General features: G+C 40.5%; 1 protein-coding gene across 1 annotated transcript in view; it reads right to left on the bottom strand.

Annotated features, from left to right (window-relative positions):
* Cdh2 (cadherin 2) overlaps positions 1–13926 on the bottom strand; it is a 216583-nt gene that overhangs the window by 12706 nt on the left and 189951 nt on the right. The window lies entirely within an intron of this gene.

Below are 13926 nucleotides of genomic sequence, written 5' to 3'. Positions count from 1 at the left end.
TCCCATCTTCCCTGTGGAAAACCAGTTTGATGTAGGCATGCTGGGCCAGGATGGTCTGGATTCCTATCCATGTCGCTCTGGAGAGTGACCTGTGCATTTGCAGAGAGGCAGGGTGACGCTGTGGAACCGGCACTCCAGGCTTAGACTGGGCTCTCTCAGCTATTCTCAGTTAATGCACCAGCCACCTGGACAGCAGTTTTCAAGGAAATGAACTGCATATTGAGAAGGAATCTGACTCTACTCTGAGCAAACACTCTGTAGTTTTCAAATCTCTACATCAATGGATCTCAACTTGTGGGTTGTAACCCCTTTACTAGCACAAGTCAGATATCTTGCATATCAGATATTAACATTATGGTACATAATGTAAGAAATTACAGTTATGAACTAGCAATGAAACAATTTTATGGTCAGGAGTCACCGCAGCATGAGGATCTGTACTGAGGTTTTCAGATTAGGAAGGTTGAGAACCACTGCTCTACATTCTGATGCTGTGTTTAACTGAAATGCTCAACCATTCAGCACTGACACTCACAGAAAATACCAGCTTTCTAGCATTCATCTTGCTTCAGCCTGCATTGCTCTGCCTAAACTCAGCTTAAATCCATTCTAAGGATCTTCACACTGAGTCTGATTTATTCAGGACTCAAACAGTTACTACGTCTGGCAGTGTGCTAGGTGTTGTACATATGTCTGCTCATTTAATCTTTTTAACACATTTTATCATCCCTGTTTAAGATACGAGGATGTAGAGTTACAATTAACCCAAGTCACCCACCCATGGTCATGGAGCCATTAAGATACAAAACAGACTTGGACTTTGTATGTGTTAGACTCCACAGCCTGGCTCCTTTCACAGCCTACGGCAGTGAGTCAACTCAGAGCTACAAGAATGGATTTAAAGATAGAAGAGCTGCATGGATGGTCTGAACAAAGATAAGAAAGCCGAGAACAACTCAAGTATCCACAAACGTGCCAGCCACTCTGTCGGTTTCTTCATGAGGAATTTTGCCAGTCACTAATTCCTAACCAGCTTCTTTGTTGTCTTTCTGGATCACAGCTGCCAGAGTCTGAGAGTCTTTTTCAATTCACAATCCTTCAGAATGGCAATTAAAACTATGGGCACCTGTTTTTGATGTGTCTGATTTTAAGTGGAATAGTAGGCTGGTGGAGAAGTTTTTTTTCCCAACATTACTCCCTATGAGTCATGATTTTCCTAAAGTCTGATACCAGGTGAGTAAAGGTCCTGGGGTAGGTAGATGGAAAAGTCACCTCCACCAGGAATGCGCTACATGGTGTATGGGGAAGGACATGCCAGACTTTGAATGCCACTAATGTGCAAAGACTTAGTTGGACAAATGGCTTTACATTTGAGCCTTGAACCTCAGGTAGACTAGAAAGACATCACTGTGGAGGGAGAATCAACATCATGAACAGAGGCATGGGAAGGACTGTTTCAAGTCATCCATTAACAGCCAGGGAGAGTGGTTTTATCTAGTACTAATGTGTTCCAGTTGCAAACTTACAGACTGTTGATAATGGACTATGCCTATAAATCTGTAAGCCAGCCCCAATTAAATGCTTTCCTTTATAAGAGTTGCCGTGGTCATAGTGTCTCTTCACAACAACAGGACACTGACTAGGACAGAAGGGTTTGCTTTCTATATCAAGTGAAATAAGCCTGAAGGTTTGGCTCATAATATCCAACCCTTGGACAGACCCGTCTATCCCAACTTCTTGGCAATGTCCACTGCATCTTCAGGTTGCAAATACAAGGACATTTCAACTACCTAGCACCATTTTAAAAATATTCTTGTTAGCTGGGCATCGGTGGCATACACCTTTAATTTGAGCACAGGGGAGACAGAGGCAGGATGATCTTTGTGTGTTTGAGGCCAGCCTGGTCTACAGAGCGAGATCTAGGACAGTCAGGGTTACAGAGAGAAACCCTGTCTTGAAAACTCAATATATAATAAATAATATATAACATATATTTTTTTCAGATAACTTGCCAACATTTAGACACATTCCTGATTAGAAAACTGAAAGCTCTATAAAAGATGGGAAACACTCACATCCTCACAGGGTGACATATTACAGGTGACAGCAGCTACTCTATCGACAGCACTGCCGCCTGGCCGGCATCACTGAGCAAAGCATAGGTACATAGTTCTACAGCACTTTATTAATCTGCAGGTGTTTTCTTTTCAAAGCTCTGACCAACTTCCTTAAGGACCAGAGAGTAGGGTTGAGGAGATGGGGCAGTGGGTGAGAACACTTATGTGCAAGCATGTGTTCAGATCCCCAGCACACACATAAAATTCAAAGGTGGCTGTATGAATCTGTCACCTAAGTGCTAATGTGGGTACAGAGACAGAAGGATAGCCGAGACTTGCTGTATAGGCTTCCTATATAGCTTCAAGTTTAATGAGAAAATGTCTCAAAGGGATCAAACAGTGAGAGAACAGGGAATTCAATGTCAGCCTTTTTACCTCTGCAGCATGTGAACATGTACACATACATTGCATGCACCACATGATGCTCACACATACACAACAAATGCACGCGCGCACACACACACACACATGCACGCACACACACCTTTGGCCAGGACTATAGAAAGTTTTTGTTGGAAGTAAGTGTTGAGTATAATTTCAGGGATGATTCAAGAGACCCGACTTGGATCATGTTACAGTCCTTGGCAGGAATTCACAATGGGGAAGCAGAGAAAGGACCCTAGTCCCATCACTTAGAACACTGACAGAGTGATTTCTCCTCATGATGACAGGAACCTGGTAAGTTCCTCAATTATAATGGGATAAAAAAGAATCAGAAAGCCATTAATTTGCAACAAGCTAGAAGCTAGCTAGGTTAAAGGAATGACTTAAGATTTTCTTTGTGATGGCTTCCTCTGCTTTGGCAAATGCTCACTATAAGCAGCTGGTGGCAGGGAGCATGTGGCAGGGTCTTAGGGACAAGGCACAGACCTTGATGTCATTGTGTGTTATATGGCAAAAGTCCTGCCCTGAGGGTTCAATTTTAGACATTTTGATAAAACCTCACTCTATATGAATACCCTAAATTATATCTTTACAGTCTAATCATGCTTTACTTAAACACAAAAATTACAGCATGTAGGTTAAGAATTAAAATGAGAATTACAGAGACCCAAAATTCTCTGCAGTTCTTTTGGATTTGTGGCCTTACACATGAAGACTGTAAATAACAAGGCATCTTTATTTAGACTTGGAACTCCAGAGGCTGAATGTCTCTGACACTTGTCTTATGACTGTCAACTTCTACAATGTGAACTTCTCATAGAAATTTGATTTTCAGATGAAAGTCAAGCAAAATCATATGCCAGCTCAGTTTTGGAACTAGCGTTAATTGGCAAGAATAATTAAAAGTTGGTGTGGGTCAGGGCTTTTATACTATTTGTGCAATATTAGTACTTGCATTAAAGATCTAAACCTTTTTTTTTTTTTTAAGATTTAGAATGCTTTAAGGATGATTTAATGTTGGGGAAGCTAGTAGGAGGTTAATAGCAGCTGAGGCTCTTGCGCTGGCTTTCGTTGTTAAAATTCCACCAACTTGCAATGATTTATAGTTGATTCATATGATAATAGCACAAATCTACCTTAAGGCATTTAGTTGTGCTAATAAAATAATAAAGTAAAATGAACCAAAACGGCAGAATACATACAATTCTAGGCTCCAGGCAAATATTTTATGGAAGTAAATCCCGTGTGGGAGTGATGGGACCATTCATCTGGCATATTCCTGGGGCCCAGGGAACACCTACTGGATGCCAAATGCCATTTTCATATCAAGGAGATGAAAGAAGGAAGTCACTCTTCATCCCATGATGTGAAAAATCACATTAGGTCTATCCCCATCCATATGGCAGCTCATATAAACAAACAGAATCTTCCAAGTGGTGATACTGATTGCATTTCATTAATGTCTGAAGCTTAGCAAGGGCCATGCTTGACTATTGTCACAGGCCAATGTGACTCACTGTAAGAACAACACTCTGAGGCAAGGGAAACTCTCAGTAGGTAATGTGTTACCATGCGAGCAAGAGGACCAGAGTTGTCGTCCCCAGCACTTGCATGAAACATTGGGCAAAACGATGTTGTAGCCCCAGTGCTGGGGGTGGGGTTGGGGGCAGGAAGATGTGTAAGACATGCTGGCCAATCAGCCCAGCTTAATTAATGAACTCTTAATTCACCGAGAGTCCTCATCTCAAAATCCATAGAGAATGATCTAGAAAACCACAGGATGCTTATCTCTAGCCTCCACATGCACATTTACATGTACAATGTTTACATTATGATTCACAAACGTAGTAAAATAACAGTTATGAAATAACAACAAAAAATATTTTCTTCTTGTGGTCACTACAATATGAGGAACTGTATTAAAGGTTGTACCATTAGGAAGGTTGAGAACCACTGCTCTAAGTCCATGAAATGATTAGGCCATTTGATCAGTGAAGAATTTTGCCCTACCATAGGCCAGGCCTGTTACCAGTAGAAAAGTGTCTTTTTATTGAACACAGACAAAATGGCTTCAGGATGGACAGACAGACAAAGAAGCTTCATGTTGGCCAGTTGAACAGACAAATTGAACAGTTTGGTTTAGGACTAAGCAGTAAATGTCAAAGTGAAAAACAGACATTACCAAATTGAAAAGACGCTGACCATAGCATGGGTGAAGAAATCTTCAGACCAATGTGGAAAGGAAAGGGAGAATGAATAAATGTGCATCCTTTCATCCCCTCAGCTCCCAGCATTAAAATGATCAAAACCACCTTGATAAGGTGTTACCACATCACCAAGTGACTGCTGACCTGTCAGTCAAATATCTTTATCTGTATTACACCACAGCTGATCTTCCCCAGCAAAACAAGATGGTTGCCATCTACAGACGAAAACCAGTACCAATATCTAATGAGCAGACACTTCTTTGTTTAAAGTACTATTCATGGTTTTCTTACAGAAACTGGCTTCGGTGAAATTTTATCACAAATTGTCCCCAATAGTGAAATTTGGCATATTTTGGGGGGAAAGTAAAGCAAATGTACAACTTATTCCAACTGAACTCAATAATACTTTCTTTTGAATCGCAGTCATGGCTATTGACTTCATAGAGCACGTATGTACGCATGTATGTATGTATGTATGCATGCATGAGATTGGGTCTCTTCTAGCCCCACACTGGTCTGCATTTGTCTATGACACTGACCTTGAAATCATGATCTTTCTCACTCTACGTCTGAAGTGCTAGCATGACAGGCTGGCTATCTGTCCCTCCTTCTCCATCACCCTGTCTGCCAGGATGTTTCCATGCTTCCTGCCTTCATGATAATGGACTAAACTTCTGAAATTCTAAGCAGTCTAAAATGTTTCCCTTTATACCAATTGTCTTGGTCATGGTCATTGTTTTCATAGCAATGGACACCTAAACTAAGACACATGGAATTTCTCATTCTTCCTCTGTAATTTGGTTATAAGTGTACAGACATAAATCACTTCTTCCCTTGTAAGTCTTGTCTTACCGGGGACAAGTGTTGCCACTAAAACTGTCTTTTCTTCCATATTTTTACTCAGCCTGCAATTTATTACAAAAAAATAAAAAATAAAAGTCACCACTCAGATTAAGATCAAAGTAACCTACTGTTGGACTGTGGAGAAAGACAAACAGTGGAAGAAAGACTGGCATCGGCTGAGGATATGGTGAGACAGAATGGAAACCCTCACTCCTTTATACTATCTTGGAGTATCTCAAGGAAGACTATTCTAGTTTCAAGATGAATTTACTCATGAAGACATTTCAACAAAGGAACCTAGTATTTGACTTGACAACACTGGATTCTGCCATCAAGTGCTTTTGTTTAGATGTTGTCACCATTATAGTATATATGACTTGAATTGATTATAAAAATATTATTTCTGGATAGAACTTAAAACTCACAATTCAAACTTTCTAAAAAGAAAATGAATAGAAAGAAAGAAAGGAAGAAAAAAAAGAAAGAAAAGGGCAGACAGGTAGAAGAAATGACCACAAATCTACAGTAAGTTTTATTAGTCACCGAGACAGCCATAAAGGGCCAGGTCATAAGTATTTCGGGATGGCTAGGCACATAATCTTCTACAACACTTCCACTCTGTTGCTGTTTTAGTGGCTATAAGATGTAAATGGGGATGAAGTGGAGAGGATTTGGCTCTTGGTTGTACTCCAAAAAGGCACAGGGTGGAGCTGGCCATTTTAACATCATATAGTATTCAGTCATCCTCTTCCTCCTACCTTCCTCCACTTCTTTCTTTTCAGAACAGTGCTGACACTTATCTTGTATTCAAATTCTTATTATTTTCTATTACTGAGATAGCAATAGATTTCTTTTCAATTAAATCTACAATTGCACTTATGACTAGCCAGGAAAAAAAAGAATATTAAAACTCATTACATAAAATTTTGTGTTCGTTCACATACAAGATTAGAAAGAGAAGAAACACATGCAAATTACACATACATTAAAGACAGTCAACGAGCAGGAGTGGATGGATGGGCACCACTTCCTCTAGCTCAGCAATGTGTACCTGGCCACCAGTGTGTGGAGAACAGCATGATAAAAGGGACTAACAATGTGCCGATCTCATCTCTGACGAAACTCTCCTCCTGTGAATTCCGTTTTGCTCTTAAAATAACTAACATGTGCTAGCATTTGCAGGTGGGTTTGCATGGATGGATGACTTGGAGCCTCATTAAGAGAGTGACCTTTGCCAGCAATAAAGATGCAGAAAGTGGTCTTCACAGTCGTGTCCAGATTCTGCCATCTGGTAGTTTGCTTATGAAGCAGAAAGATTTTGTAAAAGAATGGTTTCAAGGGATCAAATACAGAATGGTTAAATAATACTCTAGTTCAATCAGATGGTCGGGCCCGGTTGCCCACAGAGACCCCCTGGCACAAGCAGATAGAGGGCCTGGAAGAGCTTCAAGGGCTTTCTTGTATCTGTGCCCCATTCTTCTGTCTAGGCAACAAGCCTGGATTCCAGATTTCAATTCTTGTCCAAATTGCATATTTAGACTTTGTGTTTTTAGTAATTTGGCTGGATGGATTGAGTCCCTGGTTTTTAACTTTGTATATGTACTCAATTTTGCAAGTCATACTTAACCATTTAATTGATCTTACCCTTGGCCTCCTCTAGAGAGTAACTACCAGCGGTTATGGAGTATATTACAACTAAGTCGCTAGCCTTGCTGATCATACACAGGCACACTAAAAAAAATTACTGTGTCTGATATCTAGCACAGTGAAGAAGAACTGGAACTTGCAAGTCTCACAGGCCTGAAACTGAAGCTGTACTGTCTACTTTTTAGGTAGACAAGAAATGCACAGTGAGTGACTGAGATCGGGAATACAGTAATAACTATCATTTATAAAACCAAACATCAGAATTTCCTGTAGTGAAAGAAAACTTGCTAGCTGTGTTTAACATGTTCTATTGATACATTTTCAGACTAGGTTCTGGATCATCTTGGCTCTTGAGACATGAACTACTAAAGGAAGCTCATCATGACTCTGGGTCATGGTCAGAAAATTCTGGCCTGACAAAGAGGACCAACTGGCTTCTAGATTCATGGTGCTCCTTGCATACAATCCTCTTTTCATCTGCATGAGCTGCTGGACCATCTTTGTGTCATGTGTCCAGAGATGCACATCCCCACACCATGTATGAAAGGCCAGATATGTGAGACTGTGGTGTCAAAACTGTCCATACAGAACACCTCTATGATTTTCCACATACAATACCTAACCTGCTTAGGGGAGATGCCAGGTGATTTCACTAAATCCATTTATTCATCCCAAGCATGTGGCCCAAAGAATCTCCCCAGGGACTAGGGAACACATGTGATGAGTTTCTACTTAAGTCACATATAAATCATCCTTCAATGTTAATGGCATCAGTGACTGCAAGTATGTGCAGTTAGGCTGGCCTTGGAAGGCACATGTAGAAAATGGCACTTCTGTGAGTACACTGGTCCCATGAGGAGTAAAATAAGCTTCCTAAGCCCCTTTACATATGCTCATGGGCCCGACACTAAGGTACTGTTACAGAAGCAAGAAATACATTTCAACTAGGGTTCAGGCAGTGAAGACATCATGCCTATGACAGAAGCTAACTTATTTTCAGTAATAAATCTGGTGAAATGCATTGATGGACTTTCTGTCTTCTAAAATCGGCACTATTGAAAGCTGTCCTTTGCACTCAGAACATAATAGAGCCTTCTCATAGAAATCTGTTTTTTGTTCATCCAAAGCTCAGTAATTAGCATATAATGTAATCAAGGTCCTCAGAAATAATTATCCACAAAGTACAGGCTGATAATATGAGCTAATAAAGCAAGTTTGGTACAAAAGATAACAAGGAAAATTTACTAGAACATGCTCATCTTGCTTAAAGAAACGCATCCAGTTTCCTGTGATTGTTACTGGTAGAAAGTGGACATTTCTAAATTGTGCCATTTTCACAAAAAGCAGAAAATAAGAATTTATGTGCTTCCCTCTTCCCATGTTTCTGAATTCTTCAAAGTCAGTAAAACACAGCCATGAGCTCAGGGAATAAATAGATGCTTTACTTGGTAAAGAATCCAGCTTTCAGATGTGTCCCTCAAACCATAGGAGTTGGTTGGTATTGATGTTTTCTGAGAACAAGCTCACTGTGCTTAGTCACAAATGGGACATCTATATTCACACACACACACACACACACACACACAGAGAGAGAGAGAGAGAGAGAGAGAGAGAGAGAGAGAGAGAGAGAGAGAGAGAGAGACACATTTCTAGGAAACACTGAAGAGGAGGTGGAACGATTATTGAGAGCCAGATGTGAGAAAGAACAGGACCAGAACTGAGTCTTCTGGACATGACAGGACCATGGCATCATGGACACACAGCAGCTTTGGTCAAGATCAACTCAGTCAATGTGCAAGTATAGAACTGGAAAGGATTCCCAATCCTCCCCCTATAATTAAGGAGCTATGAACACTCGAGGGTTCTTGGAGAGGGATGAATCATTTTGTTTTCAAGGATGTAGACCCTTATAGGGTGACCATCTCCAGTGGGCTGTCTCATGTCCAAATGTATGTCGGCAGGAAAACTTGGAACTTGTTGGGGGATATTTAAAGCAAACAAATATAGAAACAAACAAATATATGGAGGGCTTAAAGTTGGGAGGATTTAAGGAGGAAGAGGGGCAGATTTGGGAGGAGTTGGGAGAAGAATGGGAGTAAATATGATCAAAATAAATGAAAGAGATTCTCAAAAGTTAATAAAATTATCACATTAAAACAATCAAACAAAAGAGGCCTGTCTAACTGATTGCTAACAAAACAAATAAAACCTAGCTAGCTCCCAAGTTGTCTCTAAAATCTAGGAACTCACATACTCTGCCTGACTGTTCTGAGAGTCTAATAAGATCGTAATAGCAAAGGACCCAGTTCATGTGTAACACCCATCATAACAGCAGCTTATATAGTACAGTGATATACACATGAAAGCTTTTACAAAGGTGAAGAGTGAAGCTGTGTGCTAACAGTGATTTGAGTAAGAGTACATTGAAGAAAGCATCAAGGATGCCGTAAACATAAGCCACACTCAATAAATGCTGGCTTTAATGGAAGAATTATCATAAAAGAATCTAAGCCTTAAAGAGTCATAAGCTTCAGTTTCCTACCCAGGGGTTTGAAGGGGGAGGTCCCAGGGAAGGTGAGAAATGCCCTATATTGTACATTTCTCTTGATTTCATTAGATGTTGATACGGAAGAGCTAGACACAGTGATCACTGATCTAGGAATTGCAAGCAGTCTTGCTGGCCAAAAGGGTACTGAAGGACATTTACTAATGAGGGTAATTAAACATGCCTTGATAACCAGCAAACCCCGGCAGGTGATAGCACTGCGCCAGATAAAGAAGGGGCCTCACTCAAGAAAAAAAGAGCAGACAGTATACTAAAAGGGTCTATCCACCAGCCAATAGCCCTAGGCAGAAAGAGATAACGGGCCTGTGGAAACGCAGGGAAGGCCTCATGCAAATGTAGTTTCAAATATGGCCCACTCTGGCCTTGACCACGACAGTCCATGAAGGGGCAGAGGCTCTACAAGCTCCCATCAGTGTCCACTCTTTTTCAGATAAGGATAAAAGGCACAGGATTCCATGCCCCACCCCCTTCTTAAGCTTCTCTTATTTGTTAAAGAAATCAGTAGCCCAGGCAGAGGAAATTCAACAGATAGAGATGCTAATCTGGGGAGATAAGACCTGCCCTTGTGAAGGGCTACTTTGCTTTGATTTCTTTCCAATCAGCTAGCTGCCAGGAAGAAAGGCTGCTTTGTTTTGATGGAGGAGCTAGGACCTGGGTAATGCAGCTACAGGCTAAATTTGAGCTACACTTACTCTATAGAAGACAACTGTAGTCTTGCTGCCACTCATAGCTTAATGGATCTTTCAGATGACTAAAGGTGGATAGGTATAAATTGTGGTCATTTCTTGCTGAAGTAACAGGACAGCAAAAGGGGTCTTTGAGACTACCTGTCTGTGACATCAAACATAACAGATTTATACCTAAGTATCACAAGCCTTGTCTACTTACAGAGAAGCAGTCCCAGGTCACACCTCCAGCGACATACAGGCTCCTTAAAATGATACTTATTATGTTGAAAAACAATTAACAATTGTCCAGATTTATCAAGGCCCCAGCTCCAGACTTCTACTCTAATGCTCATTCTATGCTCTAAAGAAAAGAATTCCTGACAAGGATCATGGTAGAGTTGTAGAAAAGATAAAATGCTATATTTCAACAACGCCAGGCTTCTCAGAAACTGAGCATGGCTTCCAGATGTAAAGAAAGAGCATCTGGTTAGAAAAGGAAGGATTTGCATTAAATACAAGATGAATAAAAATACATGGTCATAAAGTATTCCTGGTTTTCTTAAGGACAGAGACAAAGATCAAAAGAATCCATCAAAAATATTTTGAAAGAGGGCTGGCAAGATGGCTCAGTGGGTAAAGGTGCTTGCCAATGAACCCGATGGCCTGAGTTTGATCCCAGAGTTCCACGTGGAGAGAGCTGCCTCCTGCTTGTTGTCCTAAGACCTTCACATGACCCGTAGGCCATGGCATTTGCATGACTCCCTTCCCCCTAATAAATACATGTAGACACGTGTTTGGATTTTATCATATAGCAAGGCATTAGAAAGCCACAGTAATTTAAGCCACATGGTAATGTAATGATGACAAACAGAATGAACAACAGAAAATAGTGGGGCACCAAACCACAGAACTACACATATACATACACCTACTACAAACTATGATTCTTTTTTATTTAAGTTAACAGAGGATGAAGACAGAACATCCTAATCCACATCTTATACTCCATAGAAAATCAAGCATAGATGGGTCATAAGTGTGATTGACAAAATCTTATGTACCGCTCGCAAATATGACAGGTCAAACGAGAAAGGTCTATAAAGTCATACAAGCTGTTTGTGGGTGTAGGGTTCATTATCATGACAGATATGGTCTTCTAAATGGAATATAAGAGCTTAACCACGATAGGAGCAATGACAGACTGGCTACTGTTAAAGTAAAATGTCTGTTCATCATAAGACATCATTAGGAGAATCTAGAGAGCAGGCTATGAGATGAGATCTCAATGTACTTATCTGACAAAAAGCTCCTATCTATCATGTGTAACGGTCTGTCAGCTCAATAAGGAGAAGTCAACATTATAGAAATGAAGGAAAGTTGAATCAAAGCTCCATAAATGAAGATACAAGTGGTCGGGAATCCAGCAGGGATATCCCAACTAAATCATAACAAGACCTATTGTACCAAAGGGCTGAGGTTCAAGACTAAAGAAGTCAAGAAGCTAAAGAGATGGAGGATATTGGGCAACTAGCATCCATACTGTGGGATGTGAGGTGTAAATGGGACAGCCATGCACAGTCAAATCAGGAAAATGAATGACTGTGCTCACGCCACACGTGGACACAGAGGATATGCCTAACACATGCCTAAGAATGTTCACTGACGGTTTAGTCAGAATACTAAAATGGAGGCCAGGTATGGTGGTACATACCTTTAATCACAGAACTCAGAACTGTGAATTTGAGGCCAGCCTGGTCTACACAGAGAATTTCAAGTCAGCCGGCATTACATATGAGACCCTGTGTCAAACAAACAAACAAACAAACAAACAAACAAACAAACAAACCTGCAAACATTTACAATTTCCAGTGAAGCAGAGTGGATAATAACACACAGTGGTTTTTTTTTTAGCACTGAACACTGTGCACCAATCGTAGAATGAACCACTTTTACACTACATGGGTGGGTCTTACAGGTCCAACAGTGAGCAACAAATTACAGACACAGACAGTATCTAATAATGCTGTTTGTTTGCATTAAAGGTAATAATAATAAATAAGGTTAGTTTATCATAACAGTGATTTATAAAAGTCTGCTGGATTTTTTTTTTTTTTTGTGGCCATCATTTGGCTTGGTGGAGGCAGAAAAGGGGTTTCTAGGATGTGTATGCATTGATATGGGGGTAGGTACACTCTTAAGTCTGTAGGGAACCTCTTCTTCTCCACGGGATACTCAAAAGTTTGAGACTAGTATTCACATTCTAACTTCAAGAATAAGTCAGCTAAGTGAACAGGTCACAGCCTTAGAAGCCATATGCTGAGAACAAAGTGAAGTCTGACTCCAGGAGAGCAGGAAGAGGCAAGCCTCTACCACAGACCACCCATAGACTCTTTTATCTCCCACTCCCCACGTAAGAGGATGATAAAAAGAGATCACCATGAAATAAAGGCATCAGGACAAATCAGTTGACCTTGGAGGGAGACATCAGTGGCCATGAGAGGATTTGCAGGCTGAAGGGGCTTGTTCCTACCACCAAGGCCTTCCTATGGGCCTCTACTTAGAATACAAAAGGTTCAACAAACAAAGCATGCAGTACTGTTGAATTGGGAGTAAAGAAAAAATTTAGACTAACAACTGTTAAAACATGGGTGAAGATGTTAAAGGAGAGACAAGATGCCTGTTAGAAAGCTCTTGCAAGGCAAACGTAGCAACCTTAAAGATGCAGAGAGTCAAGTGAATAAAAACAAACAAACAAACAAACAAACAAAAAAAAAAAACAGAGCTAGTGCAGAAAGAGCCCTCTGTCCATTTCTATACCAAGATTTTATTTTGTTATTAAGTTAAAACATTATCAATTAGAACCACACTGGGAACCTGCAACAGAAAGACCAGGGACATCTAAAGGTTGTTCACAGAAACTAAAATGCAACCAAAGAACCAAGTATCTTCCGAGACACCACAGTTAAGAGATGTATGAAATAAGGAAATCACTCACAGAGCACAAAGCAGAGGAAGTTCCAGAAAAGTTCTTAGGATAGTGGGGAAGTGGATTGAAAACAAGATATTCACAGCCACAAGTTTGTGAGAGCCAAGGAACTCCAGAGTTCACAAAAGGCGGAAACTAAAGATATGTTTATGGTGATATGTTCGAGTCTTTACAGAATGCCTTATGACTTATTTAGGTTTTATTTAGATATGTCAGCCATCATCCTACTCCCAAGTCCATGGTGAATGACACTTCTCCTTGGGGACAACTGTTTGCCTAAGTGACTCTGGCAGTAACTTGGACTTGGCTCAATCAGGAATTGGGTCTTAGAGTTTTAGATTCCCAGAGGCTAGGTACTTCTGCTGTGTCTTCTTCAGTCCCTCCTCACCAGCAGGCAGGTTTTACTATTGGATCTCAAACATCAGCCTAAACAGATAAAGCCAAGTAAAGAAGAGATCTTTCCTAAGTGAACCACGAGAGAACCTGAAGTAACTTCTTGAAGGAATTT

This window comes from Arvicanthis niloticus, chromosome 14 (assembly GCF_011762505.2).
Source record: "Arvicanthis niloticus isolate mArvNil1 chromosome 14, mArvNil1.pat.X, whole genome shotgun sequence".
NCBI lineage: Eukaryota > Metazoa > Chordata > Mammalia > Rodentia > Muridae > Arvicanthis > Arvicanthis niloticus.
Note: the sequence above shows the minus strand (reverse complement) of the source record. Positions and strands in the feature narration are given on the sequence as shown.